This window comes from Macaca fascicularis, chromosome 3 (assembly GCF_037993035.2).
Source record: "Macaca fascicularis isolate 582-1 chromosome 3, T2T-MFA8v1.1".
NCBI lineage: Eukaryota > Metazoa > Chordata > Mammalia > Primates > Cercopithecidae > Macaca > Macaca fascicularis.
This window is the reverse complement of record NC_088377.1, coordinates 198597484-198621039: the sequence shown is the minus strand read 5'-3', so window position 1 is coordinate 198621039 and position 23556 is coordinate 198597484. Positions and strand designations below refer to the sequence as shown.

At 51.8% G+C, this 23556-nt stretch overlaps 1 long non-coding RNA gene across 1 annotated transcript; it reads left to right on the top strand.

Moving 5' to 3' along the window:
• Positions 1–18591: 18591 nt before the first annotated feature.
• On the top strand, positions 18592–23061 carry LOC141409967 (uncharacterized). The gene is made up of 2 exons (XR_012433141.1): positions 18592–18775; positions 22764–23061. It is a non-coding gene; the product is annotated as an uncharacterized lncRNA (long non-coding RNA).
• The last annotated feature ends 495 nt before the right edge of the window (positions 23062–23556 follow it).

Here is a 23556-nt window from a genome sequence, read left to right as displayed (position 1 = left end):
AGTAGCTGGGACTACAGGCACCCGCCACCACGCCTGGCTAATTTTTGTATTTTTAGTAGAGACAGGGTTTCGCCATGTTGGCCAGGCTGGTCTCAAACTCCTGACCTTAGGTGATCCGCCCACCTCAGCCTCCCAAAGTGCCGGGATTACAAGCATGAGCCACCGCACCTCCCAGTGTCCATCAAATGTTTATGGAATGGGTGAATGAACGAACGTCTTCTTGGCTTAATTGGACATGGACACACTAGAGAGGTGAGTGACTTTTTTTAGAAGATCAAAGGCTCTGGGCACTCATTGTGTAACCGTCCAATGGGCTCACCTTGTCCGCTGCCCAGAGCCAATTCATCAAGATAGGGGAATTGCAATGGAGAAAGAGTGACTCACACAGAACAGACCGTGAGGGAGACAGGAGTTTTATTATTACTCAACTCAGTCTCCCGGAGCATTCAGGGATCAGAGTTTTTAAAGATAATTTTGTGGATAAGGGCTTGGGAAGTGGGGAGTGTTGATTAGTCGGGTTGGAGATGGAATCATAGGGGGAGATGGAATCATAAGTGAGGTTTTCTTGCTGTCTTCTGTTCCTGGGTGTGAGGGCTGAACTGGTTGAGTCAGATTAGCTGTCTGGGTGGTATCAGCTGATGCAGGGTCTGCAAAACATCTCAAGCACCGATCTTCAGTTTCACAATAGTGATGTTGTCCCCAGGAGCAATGTGGGGAGGTTCTGACTCTTGGAGCCAGAGGCTGCATGACCCCCTAAACTGTAATTTCTAATCTTGTAGCTAATTTGTTAGTCATGCAAAGGCTGACTGGTCTCCAGGCAAGAAGGGGGTCTTTGGGGGAAAGGGCCATTATCAATTTTGTTTCAGATTCAAACCACGAACTTGTCTACAAAAAGAGTCAAACTCTGTAAAATATTTGAAGGGATTTATTCTGAGCCAAATATGAGTGGCCATGGCCTGTGACACAGCCCCCAGGAGGTCCTGAGAACATGTGCCCGAGGTGGTTGGGGTACACCTTGGTTTTATAGGTGTTAGGGAGGCATGAGACATCAGTCAAATACATTTAAGAAACACATTGGTTTGGTCCAGGAAGGTGGGACAACTCAAAGCAAGTTGGCGGGGGCGGGGTGGGCAGTAAGAAGCTATAGGTAAATTTTTTTGTTGTTTTTGGAGACAGAGTCTCACTCTGTTGCCCAGGTTGGAATACAGTGCGCAATCTTGGCTCACTGCAACCTCCACCTCCCGGGTTCAAGCGATTCTCCTGCCTCAGCCTCCCTAGTAGCTGGGATTATAGCTACTACTGTGTTGCTGTAATATTGCAACCAAATAGAAAATTTGAACTCCTGACTTCAAGGGATCCGCCCGCCTCAGCCGTGGCCTTCCAGCTGATATATTTAAACATTTTCTTGTGGACAATTGGTTGAGTTTGTCTAAAGACCTGGGATCATAGAAAAAAAAAATTTCAGGTTAAAAGATTGTGGAGACCAAGGTTATTTTGAAGTCTTATAGTGGCTGCCCTTAGAGACAATAAATGACAAATGTTTCCTTTTCAGACCTCTAAAAGGTGCTAGACTCGCCGGGCATGGTGGCTCATGCCTGTAATCCCAGCACTTTGGGAGGCCAAGGCGGGCAGATCACCTGAGGTCGGGAGTTCAAGACCAGCCTGACCAACATGGTGAAACCCCCTCTCTACTAAAAACACAATATTAGTTGGGCAGGGTGGTGCATGCCTGTAATCTCAGCTACCTGGGAGGCTGAGGCAGGAGAATCGCTTGAACCTGGGAGGCGGAGGTTGCAGTCAGCCGAGATCGCACCATTGCTCTCCAGCCTGGGCAACAAGGGTGAAACTCCATCTCAAAAAAAAACAAAACAAAACAGAAACACCCAGACTCTCCAGGCTGGCCATGGTGGCTCAAGCCAGTAATCCCAGCACTTTGGGAGGCTGAGGCAGGCGGATCACCTGAGGTCAGGAGTTTGAGACCAGCCTGGCTAACATGGCAAAACCCTGTCTATTAAAAATTTGCTAACATGGCAAAGCCCTGTCTATTAAAAATTCCAAAATTGGCCGGGCACAGTGGCTCACGCCTGTAATCCCAACACTTGAGAGGCCGAGGCAGGCAGATCACGAGGTCAAGAGTTCAAGACCAGCCTGGCCAACATGGTGAAACCCCATCTCTACTAAGAATACAAAAATTAGTGGGCGTGGTGGTGCGTGCCTGTAATCCCAGGAGGCTGAGACAGGAGAATTGCTTGAACCCGGGAGGCAGCGATTGCAGTGAGCTGAGATCTTGCCACTGCACTCCAGCCTGGGTGACACAGCAAGACTCCATCTCAGGAGGGGGGAAAAAAATTAGCAGGGTGTGGGGGTGTGAGCCTGTAATCCCAGCTACTCAGGAGGCTGAGGTAGGAGAATCGCTTGAACCTGGGAGGCGGAGGTTGCAGTGAGTGGAGATCGCGCCATTGCACTCCAGCCTGGGTGACCAGCAAAACTGTCTCAATTTAAAAAACAAACAAACAAACAAAAGTTACCCGACTCTCCAGGCCAGGCACAGTGGCTCACACCCATAATCCCTGCACTTTGGGAGGCTGAGGCAGGCAGAACACCTGAGGTCAGGAGTTTGAGACCAGCCTGGCCAACATGATAAAACCTCATGTCTACCAAAAATACAAAAATTAGCCAGGCATGGTCATGGGCACCTGTAACCCCAGCTACTCCATAGACTGAGGCAGGAGAATTGCTTGAACCTGGGAGGTGGAGATTGCAGTAAGCGGAGATCCACCATTGTCCAGCCTGGATGACAGAGCAAGACTCCGTCTTAAAGTAAATACAATAAAATGTGCTAGACTCTCAGTTAATCTCTTCAGGATTGGGAGGGCCTGGAAGGAAAAGATCTAGCTATGTTAATAGACTCTTCACAGATGCATATTTTCCCCCACAAAGGACGCTGTGCAGGACCATTTCAAAATATGGCAAAGAAACATGTTTTGGGGTAAAATATTTTGATTTTCTTCTTTGTCATGTAATGTTATGCCAGAGTCAGATTGGAAAGTAAGTCATGATATATAGGGTTAAATAAAACCCATCAGATGAGAATTTATGGTTTGTAGGGCATAACTCTCCAGGCCCCTTAGATAGGAATGAGCTAGATAAAAAAAAAAATCAGGCCGGGCTTGGTGGCTCACGCCTGTAATCCTAGCACTTTGGGAGGCCGAGGTGAGTGGATCACCTGAGGTCAGGAGTTCCAAACCAGCCTAGCCAAAATGGTGAAACTCCCTCTCTACTAAAAATACAAAATTAGCTGGGCGTGGTGGCATATGCCTATAATCCCAGCTACTAGGGAGGCTGAGGCAGGAGAATTGCTTGAACCTGGGAGGCGGAGGTTGCAGTGAACCGAGATCGTGCCATTGCACTCCAGCCTGGGTAACAAGAGTGGAAACTCTGTCTCAAAAAAAAAAAAAAAAAGAACAAAAAATTAGCTGGGCGTCGTGGCACGTGCCTGTAATCCCAGCTACTTGAGAGGCTGAGGCAGGAGAATCGCTTGAACCCGGGAGGTGGAGGTTGCAGTGAGCTGAGATCGCACCATTGCACTGCAGCCTGGGCAACAGAGCGAGAGTGTCTCGAAGGGAAGGGAAGGGGAGGGGGAAGGGGAAGGGGAAGGGGAAGGGAGGGGGAAGGGCAAGGGGAGGGGAGGGGATTCTGTTCTCAAACTGAATTGCTTCCCAAAGTTAATTCGGTCTCCACCCAGGAATGAACAAGGACAGCTTAAAGGTTAGAAGCAAGATGGAGTCGGTTAGGTCTGATCTCTTTCACTGTCTTAACTTCCTGTTAATAGTTTTTGCAAATGAGGTTTCAATTCAGTCCTGAGAAAGCGACCAGTATGGGTCCCATGAAAGCAGCAGGAGGATGTGGGTCCCCGATGGAGTGGAGGCCTGGAAAGAGGGGACATAGGTGACAAGTCTTCGATACTGGAAGGGCGGCCTGCCTGAGAGGAGCTGTTGAGGTCCCAGTCGTGCTGCCCACGGTGGAGGGTGCCCTGCAGGCCTCTGGCCCCCAGGAAGGCACGGCAGGAGTCCTGCATCCTTGCCCAGCACAGCAGCCAGAAAAGCGAGAGCCAGCAGCCGCGGGCAGAGCCGCAGACGCCCTGCAGAGCCTGCTCCCAGGGCTGGGCCAGGTTTTTATTCTCTTCCCTCACACTCACCTCCAGTTCACTTTCTGATTCAGAGAATTGACGCCGTGCACCTGCGCCGCCCCCGCAGCTCTGCTGCCTCAACTCTCCACCCCCAGAGAAGCTCAGGCTGCAGCGTGTTGGCACACAGTGGGCTTCCCATTATTAAAAGAGGTTAAAGGTCACGGTAGTGGCGCCCAAGCCAGGGATACATGTGCAGCGGTGGGTTGCTTGTCTGGCCATTAGCTGGATGGACACCCTGTGTGTGCTTGCTGGAGGCAGGAGGCAGTGGACGCAGGCACATAGCCTGCCTCTCCGGACCGGCTGGGCGAGACGCCTTCCTCACTTTAGAGCACGTACGACTCAGGGGGCACTTCACGAGAGTGAGGCTCTTTTAAGTAAATCCAGGCGTAATAGATACATTTTACTGATGACTTAACAGAAATTATGTCAGAAAAAAATGGACATTGTTGAATGAATTCCAATTTAGGAAGGCCATTCTTTATTTTTTTTGGAGACGGCCTGACTCTCACCCAGGCTAGAGTGCAATGGTGCAATCACGGCTCAGCCTCAACCTCCCAGGCTCAGGTGATTCTCCCACCTCAGCTTCCTGAGTAGCTGGACTACAGGTGTGCGCCACCACACCTGGCTAATTTTCTGTATTTTTTTGGTAGCTAGGTTGCCCAGACTGGTCTCAAACTCCTGGGCTCAAGCAGTCCTCCCACCTCAGCTTCCCAAAGTGCTGGGATGACAGGCATGAGCCACCGTGCCCAGCCAGGCCACACTTTAAATAAGATTGGTTAAGTAAAGTTTATAGGAGGTGTCATGAGCCGTGTAAGGTCAGAGATAACCAGGTCCATGCACATTTTCGTCTCTCCACAGTGTCGGGCCTTTACTGATGCTGTCTCAATCACAAAAACCATGAGCTCCATGGGGTTCCTGAGGAGACAGTTCTCCTTACCACTTCCTGGTCAGTCTGTGGTCAGAGACATGGGCACACAGGCTCAAGCCTCTCCGCAGATCCGTCAGTGTTGCAAACCGAACACGATAGTATACTTTTTTCTTTTTTTTTTTTTCTATTTTATTACTGTTATGTACAAAATAGAGACAGGGTCTCACTACATTGCCCAGGCTTGTCTCAAACTCCTGGAATCAAGCAATCCTCCCGCCTCAACCTCCCAAAGTGCTGGGGTTACAGGCGTGATCCACCACACCTGGCCTCTCGGCTTCTTAAAGTGCTGGGATTACAGGTAGGTGTGAGCCACTGTGCCCAGCCTCCACATTTAAGTAACATTTAAAATCAAGAGGAAACAGAGGACCAGGCACGGTGGCTCACGCTTGTAATCCCAGCACTTTAAGAAGCTGAGGCAGGTGGACCACTTGAGGTCAGGAGTTCGAGACCAGCCTGGCCAACACTGTGAAGCCCCATCTCTACTAAAAATACAAAAATTAGCCAGACATGGTAACATGTGCCTGTAATGCCAGCTACTCGGGAGGCTGAGGCAGGAGAATCACTTGAACCTGGGAGGTAGAGGTTGCAGTGAGCTGAGATCGCACCACTGCACTCCAACCTTGGCCACAGAGTGAGGCTCCGTCTCAAAAAAAAAAAAAAAGGAAAAAGAGGCAGCTGGGCAGGGTAGCTCACGCCTGTAATCCCGGCACTTTGGGAGGCCGAGGCAGGATATTCACTTGCGCCCAGGGTTCAAGACCAACCTGGACAACATAGCAAGACCCTGTCTCTTTTTAATTTTTATTTTAAAAATAAAAAAAAATAAAGAGGAGCCGGGCACTGTGGCTGTAATCCCAGCACTTTGGGAGGCCAAGGCAGGTGAATCACCTGAGGTCAGGAATTGGAGACCAGCCTGGCCAACATGGTGAAACCCCACCTCTACTGAAAATACAAAAATTATCTGGGCGTGGTGGTGAGCGCCTGTAATCCCAGCTACTTGGAAAACTGAGGTAGGAGAATTGCTTGAACCTGGGAAGCAGAGATTGCAGTGAGTCGAGATTGCACCACTGCACTCCAGCTGGGTGACAGAGCAAGACTCTGTCAGAAAGGAAGGAAGGATAGAAGGAAAGAAGGAAGGAGGAAGGGAGAGGGGAGGGAGGGGGGAGGGAGGGAGGAAGGGAGGGGGGAGGGAGGGAGGAAGGGAGGGGGGAGGGAGGGAGGAAGGGGGGGGAGGGAAGGAGGGAGGGGGGGAGGGAAGGAGGGAGGGGGGGGAGGGTGTTAATGAACCAGTCCACAGGGCGAGAGGACAAAAGGAGTCCTGGTCTCTGCTGGGAGTGCAGTGGCAGGATCCCAAGTAGCTGGGATTACAGGCTGGAGTGCAGTGGTGCAATCTTGGCTCACTGCAACCTCTGCCTCCTGGGTTCAAGCAATTCTCCTGCCTCAGCCTCCCGAGTAGCTGAGATTACAGGCATGTGTCACCACGCCCAGCTAATTTTTGTATTCTTAGTAGAGACGGGGTTTCTCCATGATGGTCAGGCTGGTCTTGAACTCCTGACCTCAGGTGATCCACCCGCCTCAGCCTCCCAAAGTTCTGGGATTACAGGTGTGAGCCACCGTGACCGGCCTTATTTGTGGTTTTTTTTTTTTTTTTTTTTTTTGAGACGGAGTCTCACTCTGTGGCCCGGGCTGGAGTGCAGTGGCGCGATCTCGGCTCACTACAAGCTCTGCCTCCCGGGTTCCCGCCATTCTCCTGCTTCAGCCTCCCGAGTAGCTGGGACTACAGGCGCCCGCCACCTCGCCCGGCTAGTTTTTTGTATTTTTTAAGTAGAGACGGGGTTTCACCGTGTTAGCCAGGATGGTCTCGATCTCCTGACCTCATGATCCGCCCGTCTCAGCCTCCCAAAGTGCTGGGATTACAGGCGTGAGCCAGCGTGTCTGGCCCGGCCTTATTTGTTTATTAAGCAAAATGCCTCATCCTTGTTGGCAGAGTTCCCCATGAAATAGCAAATGGAGTCTTTTTCCAAGATGGAGTTAGTTAAACAAATATTTATGTTTGTTTTTTGAGACAGGGTCTCGCTCTGTCGCCCAGGCTGGAGTGCAGTGGCACAGTCTCGGCTCACTGCAGCCTCCACCTCCTGGATTCAAGCAATCCTCTCACCTCAGCCTCCCAAGTAGCTGGGATTACAGGTGTGAGCCACCACGCCTGGCTAAGTTTTGTATTTTTAGTAGAAACAAGGTTTCACCATGTTGCCCAGGCTAGTCTCAAACTCCTCAAGTGATCTGCTTGTCTCGGCCTCCCACAGTGCTGGGATTACGGGTGTGAACCACCCCATCTGGCTTCAAGATAGTTAGTTATGTCAAGGCTGCACTATACGAGAGGCCACTGGTTTGGCCTGAGCTCCTGCACTAGGCCTGGCAGACTAGCCCAAAACGCAGCCACTCGTGCTAGAGTTCCACGACACCAAGCCAAAACTAACTTGTTCATCTCACCTTCCAGGAAACCAGGAGACAGAGAATAGCCCCAAGCAAGCCAGGTCTTGCCAGCATGATGAGGAGGTCCCCTCTGCTGGAACCTTCCAAGGAAAACCTCTTGGAAACGACCAATATGCTTTTTGTTCCGTGTCTGGCTTCCTCAGCCCCCTTCTGTCTACAAAACCCACTTCCTCTGCCCAGCACGCAGCAGCCCTCATTCTGTTCTATAGAACGAGGTGTTTCCCAGTTCTAGAATTGCAAATAAAGCCAATTAAGATCTTTAAACCAAGTCTGTGGTAATTTTATCTCTGTCAAATTGAAAACAAGGAAACTTTCATTCTTTTTAATCTGGTACTTTTCCTTACTTCAGAATGAAAATAGTTACAAGTGGAAAAATCATGGCAATGATGCCATCCATTCACAAGAAATGCAATCATAATGTTCTCATTGTTATTCTGCCAGTAGGGACAACTGTCCCTTGTGTGCTGTTAATGGAATGGAACAATGGCTCCCATTCTGCGGGGCCTCAGGTGATCCAGGTGAGATGAACTAACCTGACAGGCAAGAAAACCCAGTGTCCTTGTGTGGCTCTTACTCCAGCAAGATACCAGACTGTGGCCGCGGGACTGACTGACTCAGCACTCCTTTCCCTTTAGATTTATGATTTCAGCTTGGGCCTGAGCCTTCTCCTCCACCAGCTGTAACATCCTTACTTCCCAGGCTCCCAGCCTCATTCATTCCCAAATATTTATGTTATTACCACGATGTATGAGTCATGGCTGTGGAGTCAGATAGAGCCCTGAACCCAACTGGAGAATCTTTAAATACCTGAAGTTCCAAAGAACTGCAGATGCATCTGAAGCTGCGGAGGAATGTAACCGCAATCTTTGGGGGATGGCGGCACTGGCCTCCCCAGAATGGCTGGACGATCTGAGAGCCATCTCCGTGTCCCTGATCAGGTGGTGGGTGCTCCCTGGTCTTGACCAGCAGTCTTTCTGGTCACTAGAGAACCCAGGGTACTGGGACGTAAACCTCAGCCCATTCGAGTTGGAAAGCATAACTTTTCTAAGTGGAAACTGCCAGTGTCCTCCAGGGAGCATCTTCCCTTTGTTCTTCAGAGCTAAGCCCTGGGTTCTAGGTTCTTGGCCCACATTGCTTGTGACTGGGTGTGGCCACAGAATGAGGTCAGGCTCAGGGTTGAGCGTGATGCACAGAGGCCCATGTTTCCCTGATTCTTTCCCTCCTACAGCCTGAAATTTACAGGCGGGTCCTGAAGCCCCAGCCCTGTGGGAGCAGAGCTGCTGCCCGAGCCTCGACCACCTGCCTGCAGTCGTCTGGGTGAGAAAGGCAGGAACTGCAGTGTTAGGTGGGTTCCTGGTACCGCGGGTCTCCGCTACTCACAGGTGGCCCCGTGTGTCCTACAGTGGGAAGGACCTCGTGATGAAAGAAAGTTAGGATCGAGTGTGGAAATGACAAGATGACCCGAGCTCGGAAAGGGCCTGCGCCCGTGATGAGGGCTGGGCAGAGAGAATTTATAAGCTCTCCAGCCGAGGGAGGAAAAGCCTGCGCTTCCGTCCACCCTCGCTGGTTCTTTGGCTGGTCTAGGAATTAAGTCGGCATAGAATGGATTTAACAGGTGAAAATCACTCTAATTCCACGCACATGCCTGGGAGTACTGACAGAGGCATTTCACCCAGAGCGACTCCATCTTGAACAGGGGCTGGTAAAATGAGGTGACACCTACCGGGCTGCATTCCCAGGAGGTTCGGCATTCCAGGTCACCAGATGAGATAGGAAGTGGCACAAGATACAGGTCACAAAGGCCTTGCTGATAAAGTGGGATGCCATAAAGAAGCCATCTAAGGCCAGGCGCTGTGGTTCACACCTGTCATCCCCGCACTTTGGGAGGCTGAGGCAAGCGGATCACCTAAGGTCGAGAGTTTGAGACCAGCCTGACCAACATGGAGAAACCTTGTCGCTACTAAAAATATAAAATTAGCCAGGTGTGGTGGCACATGCCTGTAATCCCAGCTACTCAGGAGGCTAAGGCAGGAGAATCGCTTGAACCCAGGAGGCAGAGTTTGCAGTGAGCCAAGATGGCGCCACTACACTCCAGCCTGGGCAAAAGAGAGAAACTCCATATTAAAAAAAAAAAAGCCATCTAAAACCCACAAATACCAAGATGAAAGTGATTTCTGGTTGTCCTCACTGCTTATTATATGCCTTTTTTTTTTTTTTTTGAGACAGGGTCTCGCCGTGTCGCCAGGCTGGAGTGCAGTGGCATGGTCTTGGCTCACTGCAACCTCCATCTCCTGGGTTCAAGTGATTCTCCTGCCTCAGCCTCCGGAGTAGCTGGGATTATAGGCACCTGCCACCATGCCCAGCTAATTTTTCTATTTTTAGTAGAGATGGGATTTCACCGTGTTGGCCAGGCTGGTCTTGAACTCCTGACCTTGTGATCCGCCCGCCTCAGCCTCCCAAAGTGCTGGGATTACAGGTGTGAGCCACCACGCCCGGCCCATTATACGCTAATTATAACACATTAGCTGCTAAAAACCACTCCCACCAGTGCCTTGACAGTTTACAAATGCCATGGCAATGTCAGGAAGTTACCACATACGGTCTAAAAAGGGGGAGGAACCCTCAGTTCCAAGAATTGCCCACCTCTTTTGAAGAAAACTCATGAATAATCCACCCCTTTGTTTAGCACATAATCAATAAATAACTGTGAGTATCCTTAGTCCCGCAGCCTAAGCTGCTGCTCTGCTGTGGAGTAGCCATCCCTTTGCTTTCCTAGTAAACTTGCTTTCTCTTTACTCTATGGATTCACCTCAAATTCTTTCTTGCGTGAGATCCTGGAACCCTCTCTTGGGGTCTGGATCAGGACTCCTTCGCAGTAACAGTACCACAGAGACACAAAGAAGGGCTGGATGACTGAGGCCTGGACGGCATTCTGAGCCACAGAAAGGAAGAGGGACTTGGGGTTTCTGGGGGTGATGGAGACAAGTTTTGGGGTGGTCCGGGAAGAATGGGTCTGGTGAACAAACGTTGCCTTATTATGCGGACAAAAGCCTGCAGGTGATGGGAGCAGAGAATTCAGAAGCACGGGACTGAGAAATCCAGGTCTGTCCGACGAGCACGACTAGCACGTGAGATGCTCACACAGCTGGTGCAGCCCTCAAAGCACAGTCAGAGGTGTGGCCATGAGGCAGAGTGGACAAACTAGGAATGGCCCGGAGGTGGAAGCTGGTTGGAGCCTCAGGCTAGGGAGAGTTCACCTAGTTAGAGTGGCGGGGCCTCCCAAAGTGCTGGGATTACAGGCGTGAGCCACCGCCTGAGGCTACCGAGGGCCAGTGTGAACCCACACACTTTGCTGCCTACCCTCCGGAGATGGGATGGAATAGAACCATAGTATATGTGCAGAATCGACTTTGCAAAGTTTGGGAAAATTCCAAGTTCCAAAGTGCATTGGGTCCCAAGAGTTTCACGAAGGGGCTGTGGCTGCACACAGCTGGTGTCTCGTTTGGCAGATGGCGGACCTGAGGCTCTGTGTGGCCCTGGCCCAAGCCCCTCTCCACGTGCATTTACTGGGGGTGACTCAGAGAGCTGTGCTGGGTTGAGCTTTCCTTGTGGATTCACGTCCACCAGAGCTCAGCGGGACCGTCTTCAGAGACAGATGGGTTTTCTTTTTCTTTCTTTCTTTCTTTTTTTTTTTTTTTTTTGAGACGGAGTCTCGCTCTGTCGCCCAGGCTGGAGTGCAGTGGCTGGATCTCAGCTCACTGCAAGCTCTGCCTCCCGGGTTCACGCCATTCTCCTGCCTCAGCCTCCCCAGTAGCTGGGACTACAGGCACCGCCACCACGCCCGGCTAATTTTTTTGTATTTTAGTGGAGACGGGGTTTCACCGTGTTAGCCAGGATGGTCGCGATCTCCTGACCTCATGATCCGCCCGCCTCGGCCTCCCAAAGTGCTGGGATTACAGGCGTGAGCCACCGCGCCCGGCCAGATGGGTTTTCTTTAACCCTATATATCGTGACTTACTTTCCAATCTGACTCTGGCAAAATATGACATGACAAAGAAGAAAATCAAGATATTTTACCCCAAAATATGTTTCTTTGCCATATTTTGAAATGGCCCTGTAAAGCGTCCTTTGTGTGGGAAAATGTGCATCTGTGAAGAGTCTCTTCACTTAGCTAGATCTTTTTCTTCCAGGCCCTCCCAGTCCTGAAGAGATTAACTGAAAGTCTAGCACATGTTAAAGATCTCAATAGGAAATATTTGTCATCTCCCATCTCTAAGGGCAGCCAAGATAAGATTCAAAAGAACCTTGGTCTCCACAGTCTTTTTTTTTTTTTTTGAGACAGTGTCTTGCTCCGTCACTCAGGCTGGAGTACAGTGGCGCAATCTTGGCTCACCGCAACCTCTGCGTCCCAGGTTCAAGCAATTCTCCTGCCTCAGCCCCTCCCTAGTAGTTGGAATTACAGGCACGTGCCTCCATACCTGGCTAATTTTTGTATTTTTAGTGGAGACAGGGTTTCACCATGTTGGCCAGGCAGGTATTGAACTCCTGACCTCAGGTGATCCTCCTGCCTCGGCCTCCCAAAGTGCTGAGATTACTGACGTGAGCCCCTGCACCCAGCCAACAATTTTTTATCTTTTTCTTTTTTTGAGACAGAGTTTTGTTCTTGTTGCCCAGACTGGAGTGCGGTGGCATGATCTTGGTTCACTGCAACCTCCGCCTCCTGGGTTCAAGCGATTCTCCGGCCTCAGCCTCCTGAGTAGATGGGATTACAGGCATGTGCCACCACATCCAGCTAATATTATTTATTTTTATTTATTTATTTATTTTTTGAGATGGAGTCTCACTCTGTGGCCCAGTCTGGAGTGCAGTGGCGTGATCTCAGCTCACTACAATCTCCACCACCCGGGTTCTGGTGATTCTCCTGCCTCAGCCTCCCTAGTAGCTGTGATTACAGGAATGCACCACCACGCCCGGCTAATTTATATTTTTAGTAGAGATGGGGTTTCACCATGTTGGTCAGGCTGGTCTCGAACTCCCGACCTCAAGTGATCCACCCGCCTCAGCCTCCCAAAGTGCTGGGACTACAGGCGTGAGCCCCCGCACCAGGCCAATAATCTTTTATCTTAACCTGAACATTTCCTTTCTATCGATCCCAGGTCTTTAGAGAAACTCAACCAATTGTCAACCAGAAAATGTTTAAACTTACCTATAGCCTGGAAGCTCCTGCTTTGAGTTGTCCCTCCTTTCTGGACCAAACCCAAATCTGTTTCTCTCTGTCTCTCTGTCTCTCTGTCTCTCTGTCTCTTTCTTTAGACAGAGGTTCGCTCTTGTTGTCTAGGCTGGAGTGCAGTGGCACGATCTCAGCTTGCTGCTACCTCTGCCTCCTGGGTTCAAGCGATTCTCTTGCCTTAGCCTCCTGAGTAGCTGGGATTACAGGCGCCTGCCACCAAGCCCAGCTAATTTTTTTGCATTTTTAGTAGAGATGGGGTTTCACCATGTTGGCCAGGCTGGTGTCTAACTCCTTACCTCAGGTGATCCACCCGCCTCGGCCTCCCACAGTGCTGGGATTACAGGAATGAGCCACCGCGCCCCGCCAAAGTATTTCTTAAATGTATTTGATTGATGTCTCATGCCTCTCTAAAATGTATAAAATTGTGCCCCGATCACCTTGGGCCCATGTTCTCAGGACCTCCTGAGGGCTGTGTCATGGGCCATGGTCACTCATATTTGGCTCAGAATAAATTTTTTCAAATGTTTTACGCAGTTTGACTCTTTTTTTGACATTTCCTATATGTGTGTGGTTCTTGGAATTCTTCTTAATTCCAAGTTCTTGGAATTTTATATCTATATGTTCTTGCTCATTTTATATCTGTATGAATCATGACTATATTCTTTTTAAAAGTTATCTTTTACTAGGGTCGAGTGTGGTGGTTCCTCCCTGTAATCCCAGCACTTTTGGAGGCTGAGGCAGGGGGATTACTTGAGGCCAGGATTTCCAGACCAGCCTGGGCAATATAGTGAGACCTCATCTCTACAAAAAAATAAATTTAAAAATTAGCTGAGTATGGTGATGCATGCCTGTAGTCCCAGCTACTCAGGAGGTTGAGCTGGGAGAATCACCTGAGCCTGGGAGGCTGAGGTTGCAGTGGGCCGTGATTGCACTACTGCACTCCAGCCTGGGGACAAGGCGAGACCCTGTCTCAACTTAAAAAAAAAAAAAAAAGAAGTTATCTTTTACTGTCTCCTACAGATAAATTCCTAAAACAGAATTGCCAGGAATGTGGGATGACTGTGTGATCCCAGCAACTTCAGGCTATAGTATGCTAAATTGACTGAGTGTCCATGCTAAATTCAGCATCAATGTGGTGACCTCCGGAAGCTGGGGGCCACCAGGCTGCCCCAGGTGGGGTGAACCAGCCCAGGTCAGCAGGGAACAGGAGCAGGTAAGAGCTTCTGTGCTAACTATGGCCAGTGCCCTCCAGCCTGGGCAACATCACCAGACCCATCTCTAAAACATGAAAAGAAGGCCGGGCGCGGTGACTCACACCTGTAATCCCAGCACTTTGGGAGGCCAAGGTGGGCGGATTACAAGGTCAGGAGTTCAAGACCAGCCTGGCCAATATGGTGAAACACCGTCTACTAAAAATACAAAAATTAGCCAGGTGCAGTGGCACATGCCTGTAGTCCCAGCTACTCAGGAGGCAGAAGAATCGCTTGAACCTGGGAGGCAGAGGTTGCAGTGAACCGAGATCCCGCCATTGCACTCCAGCCTGGGCGACAGAGCAAGACTCCGTCTCAAAAAAAAGGAAAGAAACCTTGGGCTATTCTGGGCACACTGTCTACGAGGAGGACCTACTCCATAAGGAGCAGTAAAACAAAACAAAAACCACAACCACCTCAGATCCATCACGGGCTCTCCCCTTCCTCCACGTTGTCCCTGTGCACCTGCCTATGTTGGACAATTCATATGAAAGGAATCCATCTTTCTTTTCCTTTGCGACTAATTTGAATGTTATTAGATACAGTAGCATCCACATAGATTTGCAATCAGTAGCATATGTCAGTGTGAGACTCGTGACAATCAATACTCAAAGGAAGACATGCATCGTCTTTGACCTATCAATTCCACTGACAGGAATGTCTGCAGATCCATTTGCAGGAGTAGACAAAGTGAAACACATTAAATATGTGCCAGGGCACGCGCTGCAACCATAGTGGGAGTGGCAGAGACTGCAGCTATGCTAAGCACTAATTGCTAAGGAATTGGTGAGATGAACACAGTAGGACCGTGCAATGGAGACTATGCAGCGACTGAAAAGAAGGGCAGATCAGCCGGGCGCAGTGGCTCATGCCTATAATCCTGGCACTTAGGGAGGCCAAGATGGGTGGATTGCCTGAGCTCAGGAGTTCGACATCAGCCGGGGCAACATGGCAAAACCCCATCTCTACTGGAAAAAAAAAAAAAAAAAAACAGGGCCGGGCATGGTGGCTCATGCCTGTAATCCCAGCACTTTGGGAGGACGAGGCAGACAGATCATGAAGTCAAGAGATCAAGACCATCCTGGCCAACATGGTGAAACCCCATCTCTGCTAAAAATACAAAAATTACCTGGATGTGGTGGCACGTGCCTGTAGTCCCAGCTACTTGAGAGGCTGAGACAGGAGAATTACTTGAACCCAGAAGGCAGAGGTTACAGTGAGCCGAGATTGCACCACTGCACTCCAGCCTGGACGACAGAGCAACACTCCGTCTCAAAAAAAAAAAAAAAGAAAGAAAGAAAGAAAGAAAGAAAAAAGAAGAAGAAGACAGAGAGAGTGGCTGGGTCAGGGTTGATGTGGCCTCCTCCGAGGAAGACATACTGAATGTTCCCATCAGGCGGGAGCTGGGCTCGGAAGGACAGTCGAAAAAAGCATGCACTGTTTGCCTGGAGCTGTGCTCACTAAGCAACGCTGATGACAAGGCAGTTTCTGGGCTGCCTGACACCAGGAAGTGGGCGCCTGTGACGGGCAGGTCTGTGTTCTGGCTGCTCCGAACTAGAACGTTGGCGGCATGGTTTACACATCCTGAGTGGTTTCCCTTACTCATCTGTTTGGGGGTTTTTATTTTCTTGTGTTTGCTTTGGTTTTTATTTCCAGTTCTAAAAATGTGTGCCTATAATAGATAAAACGCACATTGTCAGGAAAATTCAAAGCGTGCCCTGTCTATGACGTAGACAGGCCCCTGCCATTCCACTCGAGCTACAGGTCGACAGGTCGGTAGCCTGAACGTACACATGGGAACATAGTTTAGACTCCCCCAGAATGCCTCTTTCACTCACTAAGGCCTCATGGACAACCTTCCAGGCAGAACAGAAGGCTCTGCCGTTCTCTCTTTTCTTTTTTCTTTTCTTTTCTTTTCTTTCTCTTCTTTTTTTTTTTTGAGACAAAGTCTTGCTCTGTCACCCAGGCTGGAGTGAAGTGGTGCAATCTTGGCTCACTGCAACTTCCGCCTCCCGGGTTCAAGCGATGCGATTCTCCTGTCTTCTCCTTCTTTTAACAGATTTTTGAACTTTTCCCCAGAGGCCTTGTTATGGGGGAACAGTGCTCCCCAAGCCCTACGTTCAAATCCAACTCCCAGTACCCAGAATGTGACTGTACCTGGAGACAGGGTCTGCCAAGAGATAATTAAGCCAAAAGGAGGTCATTAGGCAGCCCATCTTCCAATCTGATTGGAGTCCTTACCAGAAGAGATCAAGACCCAGACACACACAGAAGGACCACCCTGTGAGGACACCGAGGGCCAAGGACCACTGATCAGCCAAGGGAAGTGGCCTGGGACAGAATCGTCCTGCAGAGCCACTGAGGAACCAGCCGTGCCTACACCTTGACCTTGGCCTTCCAGCCTGCAGAGTGCGAGACGATCAATCTCTTATTTAAGCTGCCCAGTCTATGGGATGCTGTTCTGGCAGCCCTGCAAAATGAATTCAGACCCTCTTAGCAAAGGGGAATAAATGCTCTAAGGTTTCATATTATATATTGGAGTCATACATTTTGTATTTGCCATCATATATTCAGCTGTGTTGCCTTTAAATTAACGTGATCTGAATTACTTGCTGGATATATTTATGTATTGTGAGACAGGATCAGTGTTACCCAGACTGGAATGCAGCAGTGTAATAATTGCTCACCGCACACTGCAGCCTTGAATACGGGCTCCTGCGATCTTCCTGCCCCAAGTAGCTGGGGATACTGGCATATGCACCACAATGCCAGGCTAGTTTTGTTTTGTTTTGTTTTGTTTTTTGACAGTCTCACTCCTGTCACCCAGGCTGGAGTGCAGTGGCGCAAACACGGTTCACTGCAGCCTTGACTTCCAGGGCTCAGGTGATCCTCACACTGTAGTCTTCTGAGCAGCTACTTTTTTGTATTTTTTAGTAGAGATGGGTTTCACCATGTTGCCCAGGCTGGTCCCAAACTCCTAGGTTCAAGCAATTTGCCAGCCCCAAAGTGCTGGGATTACACGGGTGAGCCACCGCTCCCGGCCTTTTTTTTTTTTTTTTTTTTTTGTAGAGACGAGATCTTGCTTTGTTGCCTGGGCTGGTCTCAAACTTGTGGCCTCAAGCTATCCTCCTTCCCTTGTCTGTCTTTTGCAACCCTCCATAAATGTAAAAGCCATTCTTGGCTCCAGGGCTGTGACTGCCTTCAGCCTGACCGAGGCAGGACTAATGGCATTTTCATTTCCGAACAATGGAGTGGGATGTTGGTGAGTGAATGCCATCTCCTTAGACCACCAGCGAATGTGACACGGGGCATCTGCAACACCTGCGTGGGCTCTCCTCCCACAGCGGGAGTTGCTCACCCCGGTTCCAGTGCAGGAGACTCCTCGCAGGTGGACGGAGAGAAGCTGTGTGGGGTACCCCGGCCTCCAGCTCCCCTGCAGAGCAGGCCACGTGCCGGACGCTGGGGAGGCGGCCTCCCTGGGAGGTGGACTGGGCTCCCTGGCACGCGTGGGAGAATTCTGCATGGGTGTGAGGAGTTTGCATCGCTGTGCTGAGGCCTCTCCCAGAGAGCTGCTCTTTTCCTCTCCACACAGGCTGTGCTGCAGCTCTGGAGGGCAGGCTGGACGCGTGGTGGGCGGGCTGGACGCGTGGTGGGCGGGCTGGCGAGTCCTCTCCTTGGGACAGGGAGTCCTACTCACGTTGTCGTCCAACCAAACAGCAAACAAAGCGAAATAAAAAACAGCTGGAAGCTTAGGGGGGCCCTAAAATGGCAGCAGAGACTTGTAGAAGCCGATCATCTGAGTCATTCCTCATTTCTCTAAGGGGTGCTTGCCCATGGAACGATGCCACCCGGAGTGAGTTGCTACATTAGCGCATCCTGGCAGGTTCCAGAGCCGTGCACGCTCGCCCCTGCAGAGCCCTTCTCAGGAATGTGCGTGGCAGAGGGTTCGCGGCGGCTGCAGACTGGAGGGCGCTGAGCCTCCATCCTGAGGAGCAAACCCCGGGATCCTCCACCCCGGGCTCCTCCACCCGGGGCTCCTCCTCCCCGGGCTCCTCCACCCCGGGCTCCTCCACCCCGGGTTCCTCCACCCCGGGCTCCTGCACCCCGGGCTCCTCCTCCCCGGGCTCCTCCACCCCGGGCTCCTCCTCCCCGGGCTCCTCCACCCCGGGCTCCTCCACCCCGGGCTCCTCCTCCCGGGCTCCTGCACCCCGGGCTCCTCCACCCCGGGCTCCTCCTCCCCGGGCTCCTCCACCCCGGGCTCCTCCACCCCGGGCTCCTCCTCCCCGGGCTCCTCCACCCCGGGCTCCTCCTCCCCGGGCTCCTCCACCCCGGGCTCCTCCTCCCCGGGCTCCTCCACCCCGGGCTCCTCCACCCGGGGCTCCTCCTCCCCGGGCTCCTCCTCCCTGGGCTCCTCCACCCCGGGCTCCTCCTCCCCGGGCTCCTGCACCCCGGGCTCCTCCTCCCCGGGCTCCTCCACCCCGGGCTCCTCCTCCCCGGGCTCCTCCTCCCCGGGCTCCTCCACCCCGGGCTCCTGCACCCCGGACTCTTGGCGCCCGCCACGCTCAGAGCGGCCTCTGGGGCCTCCGCTGTGTGGGAAGCCACCCCAAAGGCGACCTGCGGCCTGATGCCACTCACAGAGCACAGCGGAAATGGCAGAAACTCAGACACGGAGGAGGCGCCGCTGGCAGGTTTAGAGCAGCGCGGAGGGTCCCGGGGCGGAGGGTCCCGGGGCAGGAGGGGGGCTGGGTGCAGCGCGGGGCCGAGCCGCTCCTGTAGCGGTGCCCGTGAGCACCCTTGGGTGGTGGAATTGTAGAGAGCTAGAAGCCTCTGCACACACCACACACAACACACCATACACACAACACACCACACACCACACACACCACACACACCACACCACACACCACACACACCACACACACCACACCACACACCACACACACCACAACACAAACCTCACAACACACACCACATACACCACACACCACACACCACACCACACACCACACCACACCACACCCACCACACACCACACACACCACACCACACACCACACACCACATAACACACACCACACACACCACACCATACACACCACACACACCACACACACCACACACACCACACACCACACCACACCCACCACACACCACACACACCACACACACCACACCACACACACCACACACACCACACCACACACCACACCACACACCACACACCACACACCACATAACACACACCACACACACCACACCATACACACCACACCACACACCACACCACACCATACACACCACACCCACCACACACCACACACCACACCACACACCACACACCACATAACACACACCACACACACCACACCATACACACCACACCACACCCACCACACACCACACACACCACACCACACACCACACACCACACACCACACCACACCCACCACACACCACACACACCACACCCACCACACCACACACACCACACACACCACACACACCAAACACACCACACCCACCACACACCACACACCACACCACACACACCACACAACACACCACACCCACCACACACCACACACCACATAACACACACCACACCACACACACCACACACCACTGACACCACACCATACACACCACACAACACACCACACCCACCACACACAACACAACACACCACACCACACCACACACCACACACCACACACCACATAACACACACCACACCACACACACCACACACCACACCACACACACCACACACCACACCACACACACCACACATACCTCACAACACAAACCACACACACCACACACCACATAACACACACCTCACAACACAAACCACATACACCACACACGCCACACCGCACACACCACACACACCACACACACCTCACAACACAAACCACACACACCACACATACCACACCACACACACCACACGCCACACACACCTCACAACACAAACCACACACACTGCACACACCACACCACACATCACACCACACACCACACACACCACACACTCCACACCACACACACCACGCACCACACCACACACACCACACCATACACACCACACACAGCACACACACCGCACACCACACACACCGCACACCACACACACCGCACACCATGCACACCACACCACACGCACACCACACCACACACACTACACACCACACACAGCACACACCACACACACCACACACCACACCACACACCGCACACCACACACACCACACACCACATAACACACACCACACCACACACACCACACACCACACACACCACACCATACACACCACACACCCCACACCACACACAGCACACACCACACACACCACACACCACACACACCACACCATACACACCACACACCCCACACCACACACAGCACACACCACACACACCACACACCACACCACACACAGCACACACCACACACCGCACACCACACACACCACACACACCACACACCACACACACACCATACCACACACAGCACACACCACAGACACCACACACCACATACACCACACACACCACACACCACAGAACACACACACATCACACACCAAATACACACCACCCAGTACACACACCACACACCACCCAGCACACACGCACAACACACCACCCAGCACACGTGCACAACACACCACACACCACCCAGCACACACACACAACAAAACATACACACCACACCACATACCACACATAGGATACATATCACATCATATCACACAGACACACCACACACACCACCCAGCACACACAACACACCACACACTACCCAGCACACACACATACAACACACCACACACACACACAACACACCACACACTATCCAGCACACACACACCAGGCAACACCACACACCACCCAGCACACCACACACCACATATCACGCACACCCTACACAACACACCACCTAGCACACACAACACACCACATGCCACCCAGCACACACCACACTACACCCAGCACACACCACACATAACATACACCCCACATCACATCACACACATCACATGCACACACACACCACGCAATACAACACACACCACACACCATATACATAAACCACACACCACACCATACCACACTTAGCATATACACCACACAACACACCACATACACACACCACACCACACATATATAGAGACACGCAGCACACACAAGTACAAGAAACGCCAGGAGGCTTGATGAGAGGTGTGGCTGTGTCTCTGTGGCCGTGCTGGCAGGAACGCCATGTGGTGATTCTGCACAATGCCACCGTGGAGGGGCCTCTAGGCAAAGGGTTCTGTGCGCTTTCTTTTTTTTTTTTTTTTTTTTGAGACGGAGTCTCGCTGTGTCTCCCAGGCTGGAGTGCAGTGGCGTGATCTCGGCTCACTGCAAGCTCCGCCTCCCGGGTTCACGCCATTCTCCCGCCTCAGCCTCCCAAGTAGCTGAGACTACAGGCGCCCGCCACCACGCCCGGCTAGTTTTTTGTATTTTTAGTAGAGACGGGGTTTCACCATGTTAGCCAGGATAGTCTCGATCTCCTGACCTCGTGATCCACCCGCCTCGGCCTCCCAAAGTGCTGGGATTACAGGCTTGAGCCACCGCGCCCGGCCCCTGTGCGCTTTCTAACAACCACATGTGGACTGTTTCAATCAAAGGCAAAGAGCACACGACCACTGTAGGCGTTTCCCAGCGCAGCTGTCAAATCACTGCACGTGGCTTCAAACAACAGAGCTTTCTCCTCCCACAGTCTTGGAGGCCGGGAGTGAAATCAGTATCAGCAGAAGTGTCTCCTCCTGGAGGAAGCCTGTTCTGTGGGTACCTCTGGCCTCTGGGGGTGCTGGAAACCCTTGGCCCTCCCGGCTTGTGGACGCACCCGTGCCATCTCTGCCTGTGTCACACAGCCTCCTCCCTACCTGTGTCTTAATTCCCTCTTCTTCTTTTTTTTTTTTTTTGAGACAGAGTCTCACTCTGTTGCCCAGGCTGGAGTGCAGTGGTACAATCTCAGCTCACCGCAACCTCCGCCTCCTGGGTTCAAGTGAGTCTCTTGCCTCTGCCTCCCGAGTAGCTGGGATTACAGGCTGGTCTCGAACTCCTGACCTCATGACCTGCCCGCCTTGGCCTCTCAAAGTGCTGGGATTACAGGTGTGAGCCATCGCACCTGGCCATTTCCTTCTTTTTTTTTTGAAATGGAGTCTTGCTCTGTCGCCCAGGCTGGAGTGCAGTGGCCGGATCTCAGCTCACGGCAAGCTCTGCCTCCCGGGTTTACGCCATTCTCCTGCCTCAGCCTCCCAAGTAGCTGGGACTACAGGCGCCCGCCACCTCACCCAGCTAGTTTTTTTGTATTTTTTAGTAGAGACGGGGTTTTCACTGTGTTAGCCAGGATGGTCTTGATCTCCTGACCTTGTGATCCGCCCGTCTCAGCCTCCCAAAGGGCTGGGATTACAGGCGTGAGCCACCACACCCAGCCCATTTCTTTCTTCTTATAAGAACACCAGTCACTGGATTTGGGGCTCACCCTAATCCAATATGACCTCTTCTTAACTAATTACACAGATGCCAACTCTGCTTCCTAAAACACAGAGGCACTGGGCCTTCGGCCCATCTTTTGGGGAACAATTTAACGCACAACAGCCCGTGTGATGCTCATCTGCACCCACAGGGTGGCCCAAGGCCCCTCAAGGCTGTCTGAACGCAGCCCCACCCCGGCACCTGCAGCCGAGGGGCTCCTCACAGCGGACCTCAGCCCCTGGACGTGGCCGCCTCACTCTAAGATTTGGAAGTTCCTGAGCACAGCAAGCCTTGTGGGTGAATCACACGTCCTGCGAAGCTATGAAATGAAATGTACCGGCTGTTGAAATGAGTGAGACACAAGCTTCTGTAAACGTTCCTGAATTTACAGTGGTTTTGGAGTCCCTCGGAATCTTCTCTTCCAATAAATAACAAAATTATAACCATGACCACTTGAGAGAACATGATAATCTCTTGATGTTAAACGTGGTTCTCGTACTCAAAATATGGAAGTACCATGTTTACTGTGTCTCACAACTTCGAAGGTTAAATATGATTTATGCTATAAACGCCTTAGCAGGATGACCGGGCATTTGGAGGTGGGGTCTGAGGGCCTGGAGCCCATGACCGTGACCTATGACCCATCCAGCCCGCCATCATGGCCTTCGCTTCCCAGGCCGTGACCTCGGACCGAAGGTACCTCTTCAGCCCGAGCATCTGGACAAGAAACCCTGATGGATCAGATGACACAGATCTTACATAACACAGGGCGTTTCTTCCTTAATCAAATGCCCAGCCAGGAAGAGGTGCTTGTGTCCAAATCACCTGGGATATTCTCACCAGTCAGAGCCACAGGGGGCTTTCCGCTGGATTATATATCTGTTTTTGGCTTATCAGAAACTTCCTCTGAAATCGCTGGGGAATTCAGAGCCTAGGATGGGAGA